This window comes from Lactuca saligna, chromosome 2 (genome assembly GCF_052625555.1).
Source record: "Lactuca saligna cultivar CGN05327 chromosome 2, ASM5262555v1, whole genome shotgun sequence".
NCBI classification, from domain to species: domain Eukaryota; kingdom Viridiplantae; phylum Streptophyta; class Magnoliopsida; order Asterales; family Asteraceae; genus Lactuca; species Lactuca saligna.
Window position 1 is genome coordinate 1755780 of NC_136418.1, and position 10669 is coordinate 1766448.

The window sequence follows — 10669 nt, forward strand, 5'->3', positions numbered from 1 at the left end:
CGATGTAGTATTTGTTGAAGATCTTGGTGATTTGAAGACATTTTTGTACAGGTTCGTGTTACTCATATCTTTTTTTCCGTGTATCCTTGAGTCCGATCGTCTTCAGATCGTTTGTTTTTTTCTTTTGTTAAGAAACAAGTTACTGCGAAGCTGTTATGTCATTTGTAGTTTGGTGATATTGTCCGATTCTTGAGGATCTGTGGTTCGATCTTGGAGAAAAAAAACTTCTCAGCGTTTTGTCTGCTCACTTAATCCCTGCAAAAGGTTCAAGTTCTCTGTCAGGGAACGGACTAGTGTCTGAAATAACTTTGACAGGGAAAAATCCTAGGGGAGGTGAGCGGTCTTTTTCCTTGCAAACGTCTATTTAGTATCACTGTGAGCGATTTCTTGTTCCCTTCTCAACTTTTTTGTCGTAGATGTGTGAGTTCTGATGTCTTGAGTACATTAGTAACATATTTGTGCTTATTTGATTACTTGATTTAGTTTATACTTGTTGTTTCCTTGATTGGTCTCGTTTGCTATCCTTAATTGATTGGTTGTTAATTTGTTTTCTGATTTAGACTCTGTGTTGATTGTCTTGGGCCCCGACAAACAGTGGTGACCATCTGGACTTTAAGTCACACATTTGTCTGTTTTCTTTTAAGTTTTTTTTTCTGTTTTTTATTCCCTGTTGCTTGTTTCTTGTGTGTCTTTTGTGACTAGTCATGGCTGGTGAAACGTCTGAAGGGAGTGGTACTCCCAAGGATGTTCCTGTTGATTTTGATGACCCATTGTACATCCATCCATCTGATAATGCAGTTACTTCTATTATTACAATAAAATTGACTGGTAATGAAAACTTTCGAGTATGGCGTAGTGCTATGACTAGGGGCCTTAAGGCCAGAAATAAATTGGGTTTTGTAGATGGAACTTTAACTCGTGAAAAAACTGATAACACTAAAAGTGCTAAATGGGAACGTGTAAATGCTGTTGTGTGTAATTGGTTGCTAGGATCAATATCAGAAACTATATATGCTAGTCATGTTCATTCTGATAATGCTAAAAGTATTTGGGATGAATTGTTTGAAACTTATAATAAGGCTGATGGTTCAGTAATTTTTAATATCCATCAGCAGATTAATACCTTAAAACAGAATGGTTCTTCTCTTTCTGAATATTATAATAAACTTGACTCTTTGTGGAAAGAATTTGATGGTTTGACTAGTTTAACTGAATGTGTATGTGTGGCTGCTACTAAACTTGATGATCATTCTAAAATGATGAAATTAATGCAGTTTTTGAGTGGTCTTGATGATGTGTATAATCAAGTTAAAAGTCACATTCTTTTAATGGAACCTTTACCTAATGTTAAAACAGCTTTTTCAATTCTTTCTAGAGAGGAATCTCTTCAAAAAAATGGTTCTTTGAGTTCTGTTTCGTCTTCAAAACCCCAAGTGTCTGTTTTTAATAGTAAAGTTACTGATTCAAAAAAGGGGTCAAGGTCAAAATAGGTTTAGAAATCAAGGGTTACAGTGTAAGCATTGTAATCTTAAGGGTCACACTATAGAGAGATGTTATAAATTGATTGGTTATCCAAAAGATTTTAAACCAAAGAATGATAATAATAATAATAATCAAAATAAGTCTTTTTCTGTGAACTCTTCTTCTGTTGTTCCAACCAACAATTCTGGAGTTTCTTCTGGTTCTGTTCCTAGTAGTGAATGTCACTATCTCACAAGTGAACAGTATTCTAAATTTCTTCGTCTCATAAATGAGAACTCTGCTAGTGAGGATGTATCTGTTGCTGCAAATATGGTAGGTACATCAACATATTGTTTTAATTCCTCTGTTAGTTTAAATAATTCTCAAAGTTGGATTGTTGATTCTGGGGCAAATCAACATATGATTGCCTCAGAGTCACAACTTCAAGACACTGTGGATGTGTCTAAACTTAATCTTCTTGTGAAACATCCTAATGGTTCTTCTGCATCAATAAATAAGATTGGAAATATTCACTTATCCTCTAATCTTACTTTATTTGATGTTTTTGCTGTGCCAGATTTTAATGTTAATCTTTTGTCTGTACATAAACTGTGTAAGGATAATGGATGTGAGGTGATTTTTTTTGAACATAACTGTAAAATTCAGGATTCACTATCAAAGAAGCTGGTGGAGAATGGTAGAGAGTCTGGGGGACTATATTATCTAGATCATGTTCCCTCAGGTAATTCAGTTAGTCTAAATAATTCTAAATGTTGTGTTTCAAAGTTAACTTGGCATAGCAGACTTGGTCATCCTGCTGACCAAGCTTTAAACTCATTAAAAGATAAGCTGATGTTAGGAAATGAATCTCTTCCCCCTTGTGATGTGTGTCACAGAGCTAAACAGACTAGAGAGTCTTTTTCTCTTAGTCAACATAGTTCAACTCAGTTAGGAGAATTAATTCATCTAGATGTTTGGGGTCCCTATAGACTTGCTTCTGTAGAAGGATTTAAGTATTTTCTGACTATTGTTGATGATTTTACTAGGGCTACTTGGGTTTTTCTTTTAAGGTCTAAAAGTGAAGTTTTTGATTCTTTTAATTCTTTTGTGAATATTTTATTAAATCAATTTAGTGTTAATATTAAGGTTGTGCGTTTTGATAATGGTACTGAGTTTGTTAATAATCAAATGAGATGCTTTTGTATAGAACGAGGCATCATTCATCAGACTTCCTGTGCTTATACTCCACAACAAAATGGGGTTGTGGAAAGAAAGCACATGCACATTCTTAATGTTGCACGATCTCTTTTGTTTCAATCAGCAGTTCCTTTAAGGTTTTGGGCAGATGCTGTTTTAACCTCAGTTTTTTTGATAAACAGAATGCCTACTTCAGTTTTAAATGACTCTTCTCCTTATGAACTTGTTTTCAAAAAGGCTCCTAATTTCGATCATCTGAGAATTTTTGGTTGTCTTTGCTTTGCTGTCAAACAAAATATTAATGATAAGTTTTCTGAGCGTGCTGAAAAATGTGTTTTATTAGGTATTCATCTGATAAAAAGGCTTATAAACTTCTTAGTCTGGATACTAACACTTCTTTTATGTCCAGGGATGTGAAATTTTATGAGTCTGTGTTTCCTTACAAGTTAAAGTCAACAAATGTTGACAAAACTTTACATATTTTTGGCTCTAGTGATCCATTTTCCTATGATGATTTTGATACTAATGAATACTTAAATGATTCTATTGATCCTGATGAGTTGAGAATAGAGTCACAGTTGGATGGTGCTGATGCAGCCACTCACCTGGATGATAATAATTCTAATGATACTGTCAACCGTAGTGGCGAGGTAGTTGTGCCTCCTTCTGTTGGCTCTATTCCTTCTTCTTTTGATATTTCTGAGGAAAGTAGTCAGTCATCTGTCATTCCTTCTGTTGAGCAGTCTATAGGTTCTTCTAGGTCTAGACGTGAGTCACATATGCCTGTTAAGTTTGCTGATTATATTGTTGAAGGTAAATATAAATATGGTATTGAAAGGTCTATCAATTATTCCTTATTAGATAATAACACAAAATGCTTTATTTCAAATTTAAATAAAACTGTTGAACCAAAAGATTATAAGGAAGCTTTAACTGATCCTAATTGGGTTAAAGCAATGAATGAAGAGATGGAGGCACTCCATCGAAATAATACTTGGGAAATTACTAATTTGCCTAAAAATAGAAAACCAATAGGTTGTAAGTGGGTTTTCAAAATTAAATACAAATCCAGTGGTGAAGTAGAAAGATATAAAGCTCGTTTGGTAGCTAAAGGGTATAACCAAAGAGAAGGAATAGATTTTGAAGAAACCTTTTCTCCAGTTGCAAAAATTGTGACTGTTCGTATTGTTATTTCTTTATCTGTTCATAATTCTTGGCCTTTATATCAACTTGATATTAATAATGCTTTTTTATATGGTGATTTAACTGAGGATGTTTATATGTCTCTTCCTCCTGGATATTATTCTGCTGGTGATTCTAGGGTGTGTAAACTTACTAAATCGTTATATGGGTTAAAACAAGCTCCTAGAAAATGGAATGAAAAACTTTGTTCTTCTTTATTTTTATATGGTTTTCAGCAAAGTATAAGTGATTATTCCTTATTTGTGAGGAAGTTTGAAGGTTCATTAACTGTGTTACTTGTATATGTAGATGACATTATTTTGACTGGAAATTGTGAACATGAATTGCAGAAAGTTAAAAATTTCATGAAAACTCAGTTTTTAATTAAAGATCTTGGAGTTTTGAAGTATTTTTTGGGAATTGAAGTAGTAAGGTTTAATAATGGTTTATGCTTAAATCAAAGAAAATATTGTTTAGAGTTATTGCATGAATATGGTATGCTTGGATGTAAACCTGTAAGTACACCTTTGGAAACAAATTTTATGTTAGATTCTGGTGGAAAAGATAAAGGAAATGCTTTATTAGAAAATAAAACTGAATTTCAAAAACTGATAGGGAAATTAATATACCTAACTGTTACTAGACCTGATATTTCTTATGCTGTTCAAGTGCTTAGTCAGTTCATGCATAGACCTAACAGGTCTCATCTTAAAGTTGCTTTGAGACTTTTAAGATATTTAAAGAATAGTCCAGGAAAGGGAGTAGCTATAACAAAATTTGACAGTTTTGAACTTAAAGGATTTGTAGATGTAGATTGGGCTAAGTGCTTGGTTACAAGAAAGTCAGTGTCTGGATATTTGGTCTATTTTAACAATTGTTTGATATCTTGGAAGAGTAAGAAACAATCTACTGTTTCTAGATCTTCTACTGAAGTTGAATATAGGGCTCTTGGTTCTATTATATGTGAAATAATTTGGGTGTTAAAAATTTTGTTTGAGTTAGGAATTAAGGAATTAATTCCAGTTTCAGTTTTTTGTGATAATGAGTCAACTATTAAATTGGCTTTAAATCCTGTGTTTCATGAGAGGACAAAGCATTTTGAAATTGATCTCCACTTTGTTAGAGAAAAAATTTCTAGTGGTGTGATAAAATTGGTCAAAATTTGTTCCTCTGAACAAACTGCAGATGTTCTTACTAAATCTTTAACTATAAAACAACATGATTTTCTGTCTAACAAAATGGGTCTTATAGATGTTTTTAAAAATGAAAAATAAATATTTCGATTGAGGGGGGATGTTAAAAATAAGGGTGATACAGTTTTGCAATCTCATATTTATTTATAACTTAGAGGGTGTAATGTGTACAAGTCTTGTTCTTCTGGAGTTACGTGATTTTACAGGAAAATGCACGCGGATCTTAAGCGGGTCAAGAAGACTTTGAGTTAGATCCGATTTACTTGGTCAGCATATAAAAGAAGAGAGAGAGTGTATCTGGTCATAACACTTGATCACTTCTCATCTGGTTTATTCAACTTGAAGCTTTGCTATAAGATTAGGGTTTCTTTGTGTTTAGGGTTTCTCGTTGTTAGATCGTTAATAGTTCAGTATAATTGTTATTCTTTTCTTGTTGATCATTTGTTTCAGATGAGTAGATCTTAGTTCTTACATCTTCTGATTGTATCTTTAGTTTAGGGTTTGAGTGTTTTGTTATGAGAGTACTTTAGGATTTATGTAGTGAGGTTCTCTTGTAAGTTCTTGAAAACTTTCTGTTTCTTTGTCCTAAAATGATATAAGAAATGAAGATGTTGGGAAAATTGTGATTGTGAGTTTTTTAACAATAATATATAAGAATTAGTTTACAGAAAACATACTTGATGGTTTATGTTTACAACAGAAACACAAAGCCGAAATTATGTAGATTGAGGCCTGCAAATTGCAGTGTCTTAAGACAGAAATTTCCCTGGTAGGGATCTGTCTAGAGGATACAACAATCAATCCAAGAGCTAATCTTGAATCTGTCGAATTTTCTATGTCCCCTTCATCTTCAGGAAGATCAAATTTTGAAGAGAATTTATGGTGATTGTTTCTGTAACCCCTTACAAATGACAAAGAATATGTATTTATAGGTATTGATTATGACAGTTAACAACTGTCAAAACCAAAAATAACTTCCAAATACCGTGATTACAAAATTTAATAAAAAATAAAGAATAAAAATTAATTTCGTAATTAAAAATTATTTAATTAATCAGGAAGACCCCAAGGCCCAAGGCCCATATTTTGACCATTAAATATTCTCTTGATATTAATAGGCTAATCCAACAACACAACCCAAGCCCAATATAAGGTGAGAGAAGGTTTTCTTTTCCACCAATGTGGGATAAGTCCCACATTGTAAAAAGTTCCAACATTCTTAACTTGTATGTGTAGAACTAAGTCTGTTGCTTGTGATAATTTTCAGAGGTGATTCTGCTCGTAATCGTATTGTGTATCTCGTACCAAGTAACAAGGTTTATAACAATATACGTAGAGAGTGAATAAGTGAACATGCATATCTGTATAATAATTAATGATTATTCATATTATAATTGTTAGAGTAAATTACAGAAATCACCCCTGTGCTTTCTGGAATCATGTAGGTTTAGTCCATGAGATTCATTATTTTGATGCAGGTCCTATTTCAAACCTTTGTAACAGGTTTAATCCCTAGACCTAACTTCCATTAATTTGAACTAGAGAAGAGACCATGAACGCATGGGTCAGAAGGAAATTTTTGTTTGCACCGGATGGTTATCAAGATCGTCCATTGGATAATAAAAAATCAATTAAGTAACCAACTTTACTAAATATTCAAGAAAACAATATCATATTATTAAAAAGACGTGCTTCTGCATCAAAGAAAGGCCGGTGGATGCACAATCTGAAACACCAAAAAAAAAAAAAAACAATTCATATCAGTTATGAAATCAAATTATAACTAATCTGACCTTAAAAATTCAAAACAAATTTGTTACCCTTTTCTCATTGAACGGAGTGAATCACTACAAACTTTATTTTAAATTTTAAAAATAAAATATAAAAATAAAGTATGAATAGATATACTCTTAAATCTTAATGAGAATGCTAATTCATGGGTATTCATTCACCTAAATAAAATGTGGTTGGAAATACTATTAAACTCTAAAAAAAATTTGGATGGCAAATTAATTAGTTAGCAGGTTTGTATACTCCTTAGTTAGAATCTACTTGCCCATATTGGAACCTGAGACTTTGACTCCAAAAGATATTACCCTCGCCAGGCTAGCCCTATTTGGGTATTAAACTCTAAAGTTTATATTACACTTTGTCTAATCATGGCCATGATTAAATTTCATCAAATTTACCCACCTGCCATATATATGGAGATGGAACCATCAAGAAAATTGCTCTCCAAGGATCTGTAATTATTCTATATGCAAACTGAACTTTTAATTATTTAATGAAAATGGAAATAAATTAAGGAAAAAAATCAAAATCTTCATAGTTTTTAAAGAGAAGAAGATCTGATAAACTATATGGAATAAAATGTAAATTTGAACTTACATAGTTGTGATACTGTTTGAAAAATTACAAACTAAGATTTGGGGGAGGGTGAGAGGGTTGACATATAGTCCTCATCAACTTGATTTGTTATTACTTCACTATTGCTTCATGTGGATTCGTCCAAATCATCAATTTTCTCGGACTCTTCATTCTTCTCAAACTCTTGAGACTAAATTCAAAGATGAATTGTTCATGGGTATTATGGTCATTATATATCCATTCCGATCGAAACGGGGATGACAGTTTCTCTTGGTGAAAAAGTATGTCATAAGAGAGAAAGGCATTTTACAAAAATTAATACTACAATAATTAAAGAAATTAAAAAAAGAAATGTACAAAAATATATACCTCTAGAATGAAATCAATGAGGCCTTCTGGTATTTTTTTGGGCATCCAACCCAAGTTTTCAAGTTGTTAGCCCTTCAAAACATTAATAACACTGATAAAAAATTAGTAAAAAATGTGTAGAAAAAAGTAACATGTTTTGATTTTTGAAAAAAATAGAACATAAAAAGACCTAAAGTTTTCTGCTAGCAGGGATGCATTTGTGTTTGAGTCATCCCCACCAATGACCACAAGTCCATCCAAATCAAGCTTCTTAACTGTTTCTTGAGCTTCTTTAAACAAAAAACAAAGAAACCTAATTAATTAACAAATATAGTGTGTGATTCGTTTGCAACCTTACACCATTTTTACACATATTTTTAATTACATTCATCATACAACGAATGAGAAGGAAAACGGGCAACAAGTTGTGCCGCTAAGCCCTTTTGTATGGTAAAATCAATTATTTTGAAGACTACATCCATAGATCTAAGGGAAAGTTAAAACCTGCTGAGGGGTTTTAATCTTGTCCCTTCCACTGCATATCATATCAAAATCACCCCTGCAATTCATAAGCAACATGTGCATGTGGTGGTTTTTCAGAAATAAAGGTGACAATGACTAATAATCACCAAAATTTGTATTTTGAAAAGTTTAAAATACTAATTGGTAAATAAAAAATCAAAAATACGTGCACAATTTTAGTATTCGAGTTTAATTAATCAAAAGTTCTATAATACCATCAAATTACAAAGTCCTAATTACTTTTCTATCCTTTTGTGATAAGTGCTCATTAAATTCTATCTACTTTGCATCAAAACAAACAATAATCAAACCTCCGTTTTCATTTCCAGATGTAAAGACAAACAAAATCAAAGGATCTATATAGATGAATAAGATGAGAAAGTATAGGAAGAAAAAATGGGAAAATTAATCCTGTGAACCACTTGTATGAGCAAATTCCCTACAAAATAACCCATAATTAAACAAAAATATCACTTTCCCACCTTCTTATCCCATAAATACACACATACAGACATCTGCACCCATGGATACACAGAAAGACAAACCTCATTATCCGTACATACACATGCATGTTGGACGAATTAAAAAGACCATTCAAAATAGAAATAGAAAAACTTCTTTAATTTTGGAAGTAAACAGGTGACCAAAAAAGATAGGGTGACCAAAAAAGATAGGGTGAAAGAGGAAACAGGTAGAGCTTCAAGCTAAAGATGATTGGATTTGAAAAAAAAATGTCGTGTGAAGAAAAAAGGTATATTCATCAAATTTATGGTTTTAAAAAAATTAAGTAAACTATTTGCATCGATTTTGACTTCCAAAAGTCAAAACTCAAACACAAATAAGCTTTTTGAACATCTTTAAACAGGTTCCTCAGTAACAAACTTAATTTATATACTATTAGCATGCCACTATTACCTCAACAGGGCTACTTCTTTCATCAAGTTGAATTGCTTCAATCTGAGAAAACAAAGGTCAGTACTCTATTGCTTCAATATGAGAAAACAAAGCCCTAAGTACTTCTTTCATCATATTTTCCCGTGAAAACAGAATTTTTTTCAAGAAATGTACTAAAAAGGAAGTATTTTATCCAAACAGGGTTCACATACCAGATATTATCCAATATTTCTGCAAAAAAAAAAGTGAGTAAATTGATTTCAAAATCATCAATTTGAAACAAAATTAAAAGAAAATTCCAAAAAATTCACCGGTGCCACCGTCGACGAAGTTCTTGAGCAACGCCAAATCAATCGCGACGGGGCAGTCCGACTGGGAAATCGTATGCACTTGATTGAAGCAGTATCGGTTCAAATTCAAATTTTGTGTAAGGTAATTTCAACATGCTAGCAGTAAACCGAAGGTTAAACGGACTGAACACAAAACCCTAACCTTTGCTTACTGGAACGGAAACTGAACCAATTATGGCGACTGGAAAAACGGGCGTCGCTTTGCTCCATAAGCGCCGATTGGGAAATCGTAATGCAGTGTAGCACAACTTTCGTACGATCTAACGGACCCTTCATGCGTTTTTTTCCACGAACAAACACAAGGTGCCGATGGCGGTGGAGAGGAAGTTGTAAACGTAGACCAAGAAGTCAACCGGAAGAAACTGGAACAATAGTCACCTTTTGATTAACGTCGTGGCAAAATCACACCGATGAAAGTGACTTGGGTGTCTTTTTTTGGAGAGGTAGAACCGGAGTCGGTGGAAGAAAATAAGAACAAAGCTGTGAGAAGAAGAGCAGGGAGAGACTGAGGCGGTGGAGGAAACATCAAGAAAATGGTTTATGTGTACATGGTAGACACAGAGTTGGAACGGCAGGGTGGGTTTTCTGAGCACATAACACGTAACCACTATAAACAAAAAAAAAAAGGGAAAAAGATTAAAAACAACCCACAAAAAAAAAGCCAATCATATCCGAGAACTGTTCACTAAGGGCTTCAAAATTAAACTATATATAAATATGTTTCAATAATCTTCAGGATACTCCAAAAACTAATACAGCTTTTGAGAAGATGTATTTAAGATCTTTTGATGAGATGTATCTAAGATCTGATCCTAATTTGATGCTGAATCTATCCGATACATCATTATGTCAAAAAAAAAAAAAGTTTGATAGTCAAACGATTTATAACTCTAAAGGTCTGCGAGAAGGGTATAAAGGGCAATTTACTGACATTGATGATAATCGACCAGATGATGATGTGGCAGGTGAGGATTTTCCTTTGGCCACACAATGAAAACGAGAAGTGCTATTTCTTCTTACCATTTGTAAGTCAGTTTTTTTTGAAGGGAATAGAAGTATATGGACAAAGAGAGCATATCCATGAGATTCTAATGAAAATTGTTTACGTTCACTAAATTTGTGTTTTTGGTGGGGACGGAGACCAAACATGTTGAA

General features: G+C 32.9%; 1 long non-coding RNA gene across 1 annotated transcript; it reads right to left on the reverse strand.

Moving 5' to 3' along the window:
- Window positions 1-6723: 6723 nt before the first annotated feature.
- Window positions 6724-8390, reverse strand: LOC145028730 (uncharacterized). Its single transcript, XR_013676152.1, has 4 exons — window positions 7939-8390; window positions 7770-7841; window positions 7422-7669; window positions 6724-6759 (listed from the first exon to the last, which is right to left on the reverse strand). It is a non-coding gene; the product is annotated as an uncharacterized LOC145028730 (long non-coding RNA).
- Window positions 8391-10669: the final 2279 nt, after the last annotated feature.